The sequence below is a fragment of the Echinops telfairi genome, unplaced genomic scaffold, assembly GCF_000313985.2.
Source record: "Echinops telfairi isolate 266 unplaced genomic scaffold, ASM31398v2 ScPeMD7_7475;HRSCAF=8513, whole genome shotgun sequence".
Taxonomy (NCBI): Eukaryota; Metazoa; Chordata; class Mammalia; order Afrosoricida; family Tenrecidae; genus Echinops; species Echinops telfairi.
In genome coordinates this window covers 10,894,298-10,898,572 of record NW_022111379.1, presented here as the reverse complement: position 1 = coordinate 10,898,572, position 4,275 = coordinate 10,894,298, and positions in this window count along the sequence as shown.

Below are 4,275 nucleotides of genomic sequence, written 5' to 3'. Positions count from 1 at the left end.
TCTCACAGGGAGTGTGTGAGTGCCCTGCCTCCAGGGAACTGTTTATCTCTGTAACACCTCCAAATGAGGTCATCAAGCTGTGACCTGATTGACAGGCTAGACTCCACCCCATTCACTCTTAATAGTCTCAAGTTGGCACCAGATGATGTCACTTCCACAGTGTCCTTCTCCAGGGACTGGTGCTTCCTGATAACACGGGATGCACTTTGGGCATGCTAAGGAGCCTTCTGGCTCACTTCTCCCAAGAGACTGGCTGGCCCTTCCGGCAGTCCACGGTGCATTCGATATTCTGCTCTAACACTGCAGCAATTCAAGGCAGAACTTCTCCATTCTTCCTTCTTCCTCGTCTGGCTTTCACATGCACACGAAGCAGTTGAAAGTGCCAGGGGTCAGGCGTACCTGAGTCTCAGAGTGACAGGTGTGCTTTTTAATACGGGAAAGAGATCTTTGGCTGCAGATTTGCCCCACGCCAGGGATATTTGCGACGGACAGATCTGCTACACAAAACTTGAGAAACTATAAATTGGCCTGGGTCCAGCCCTGCCACCGACATGCCCTGTAATGCTGGCAGCTGCCCTTCTCTCGGGACCTCGGATTGCTCGTCTAGAAAATGGGGCCAGTCTGTTCAACAATAGTGCTCTCCTGCATCCTGGAAGCTGGAGCAAGCAACCCATGGCTACTGAGGCCCAACAACAGCATGGGTGGGGGCTGGAGAGAGTAGCAGAAATCAGGCTTATACCCCGGCCCCCCAACTCCAACCCCCACACCCTACACCTGATCACATACCAGCATACGTGGCTGCATCCCTGCTTCTCACTCAAGCCCCACTTCACCACAGTGTGCTCCTGTGAGGCAGACCTGGGAGCCACCAGAGCCATAGCAAGGGCTGGGCAGAAGGGGGCACTCCTCGCTGAGCACAAATCCAGTGGGTGTCAGACAAGGGGTCGAATGACAGCCCAAGGTGTCCCAAATATGAAAGGTGATTGACTGAGGCAGCCTGGCTACTCTCCAAGGCTATTCATCCCGAAATGAGGGAAGAGCTACCGTTTAGAGATCACACCTCTGTAAGGAGCCCGGCTGGTAGGGTGGGTGATGTATTGAGCTACTAACCTCAAGAGGAGTAGTTCAGAACCACCAGAGACTCTCTCTCCAAGGGAGAAAGAGGAGGAGTTACAGCCTTGGACACCGCAGGGGCAGTTCCGCCCTGTCCTGGAAGGTGGCAAGGAGCCAGAGTCGGCTTGGCAGCAGTGTGTTTGGCGTGGAAGCCACCACAAGACCAGCGGCGATGTAGTCTTGTCTAGTTCTCCTCTGCTCCTGGCAGGGTCCAAACTTAGCCTGTCCGCGTCTTCCAGCCATTATTATTTTGAGAGGGGAGTGTATATGCATCAGAAATCAAAAACAGCTGCACAGAGCCAAAACAGGTTCCCGCTCCCACCATTCTGCAAGCCTGGGTGCCCCTTCCGCAGGGTGTCCCTGGGGAATGGCAGGGAAGACACATGCCTGGACACCCCACCCCCCTTTTTGAGGTGGAGGGGCCTGGGGATGGACCAGACAGGACACCTCCGATCAGTTTCTATTCTCCACCTGACTTTTCCTTTGCCAGCTGAGAGGGCTCCAGCAATTTCGAGCTAATTGCCACAGGCCCTGTTTTCCAAAGCGCTGCCTCTTCCTTCCAGTCCCTTCTGCTTGCAAAGGAGGGTTCAGCTGTGCACAGCTTCTTGAATGGACCACTGAACAGGGACTTGGGGGCTCTTGTGGTGTGGGGAGGGCCTCTGTCCCTCCCCAGCCGCCAGCCCGGCTGCAGCCATCACAGGGAGCTAATCAATCGGACACTTTCAAATATTTATGAAACGCTGATGGATTTTTCTCGGTCTGCAGTTGTAGCTTTCATGGAATTTGGCTTTATTAGCCAGGAAGTCAATATTTTCCCTGGGCCATCTCGGAGATGCCCGCCCGCCCGATCCCCTGCCATGGCCCCAGCTGCTCCTGCGGGGTCACCTTCTCACGGGTTTCTGGAGACTGCTCTGCCATTGGGTGTGGAAGGACAGAGTGACCAGGGCTGGCTTTAGGGGTGGAGACTCTCTGCAGTCTCCCCCTGAGGCCTCAGGCAGGTCAGTTCCCTCCCTGGGCCTCAGTACTTGATCTGTAAGATAGGAGGTAAGGCCTGCCATGGAGTTCCACGATTCCTGTGTTTAGGGCACAAAAGAGACCCCAAGCTCAAACACAATGGAAGGAGAACATCTATTAAGCCTTACAAGGGACACTGCACAAAGACACAGACCCACCCCCTGGATGAGGGAGGTCATTAGCATGAGATCTGCATGGCGCCCGAAGGTTCACTGTCAGGAGGCTAGTTCAGTAAAGCATCGGACAAAGGAAACTCAAAAATGCATCGTTGGTGGCAGATGAACCCATCACAGTTACAGGTAGGAGTACAGAAATGGGAACAGGGTCCGTATGGGGACCCAGACGCGATGTTAGAGAAAAGAGTTTACAAGATTGGGCCAGGGTCTTCTGACCAAGGCAGTCAGGGTATGACTAATAGAGTATGACTGATGGCCAGGTACCCCCAGTACGGTCCATCAAGGACACTCCCAGGCAAGCCCCTAAGAGAGACTGCCCCTGCCTGGACTGGCTGGAGAGGGGTGAAGGTAATCTACTTTCTGAGGCACTCTGCCCGAGGGCAAGACGACCTCCTTCCTGGGTTCATGAATGGGAGGGTGCATTCAATGAAGGTTTACTCTACATGGGGACTCTGCAAATAGTGGGGTTTTCCCTGCCATCCATAACCTTGTGCCGACGGAGTGCTCAGAATGTAAGCTCCCATACACTGCTTTTTGTGCCAACGGAGTGCTCAGAATGTAAGCTGAGCATACAAAGCTCCCATACACTGCTTTTTGCTCCAGAGGAGCCTCTGAGACCGCCCCAACTGAGGAACCCCTAAGTGCAGGGCTGCCTCTTCTCTTTCTCTTTGGGCTCTGGGGGCGTGGTTGATTGGTTATGGGGGTCGTGATCTGGAAGGTCAGCAGTTAGAACCCAGCAGGCACTCCTAGGGGGGGTGGGGAATAAAGCAGTCTGTTCCTTTAAAGAATTACAGTTTCAGAAACCCTAAGGAGCAGTCCCATTCTGTGCTATAGGATTTTGATATGAGGCCGAATCCACTCGGTGACAATTGGGGTGTGGGTTTTGAAAGCATCTTCCAAAGGGAGAGCTTGGGCTCTGGCTCTTTCTCCTTCACACAACAGCAGGATCCAAGCTCTGTTCTTCTGGGAAGAGGCTGCCTGTGCAGGCTCCAAGGGTACTGGTTTGGGAGCCAGGATCCCTGAGCTTGTCTCAACTTGTCCCTAGCTCATGACTTGGTGGGAGCAGCTGTTCCCGGGCTGATGAGTTCCCAGAGAGGGGTGAGGATGGGCCCAGAATGTGACTGATGGATGATGGTGAAAACAGAGCTGACATTTCCACAGCCCCGAGGCCAGAGCCAGGAGCAGCAGGGAGAGCTAATGAACTTGACGAGGTGGTGGTAATGGTGGCAGGGAGTCGATAATACTGAGGAAGGAGCAGCCTCACAGCTTCTAGAGCGATGGTACCATTTTTACTGATAAAGGTGCCCTCTTGGCATGGGGGAGTTGAGGTCAAGTATTCTGTATTCTTACCTCTGTCCAGCCTTTTGAAATACCCACACGCATTCATGTATATATAGATATATATTTAATTTTTATTATCTGAAACTACTATCACATATAGTCAAATAATATATTTTCACCACAAAAACTCAAATAGACAAGTGTCTCACAGAAGTGTCCTTTCTCTACCTGGTACCCTCTGTCCACTGCTAACCATCTTGAATCACCTGATATACACAGTGTGGACTTCCCTCCACACGTTTACAAGCAAAAGGTCTATATACGCTCAGATGCGATGATTTTTCTCAACATGAGCAGGGTCCTGTTGGATCATCTTGGGAGGAGCGGTGGTGGTTCGGGGTGGGAATCTAACCTTCCAGGTGGCAGACCTGGGTTTGAGTCCTGGCTGATGTCCCTCATGCACAGCACCATCCCATCTGTCAGTGGAAGCTTGTGTGTTGCTATGCTACTGAACGGGTGTCAGCAGAGCTTCCAGACTAGGACAGACTAGGAAGTCAGGGCTGGCAATCTCCTTCCAAAAATCAGCCAAGGAAACTTTTTTTTTTTTTTTTTTTAACATTTTATTAGGCGCTCATACAACTGTTATCCCAATCTATACACACATCAATTGTGTAAAGCACATTTGTACATC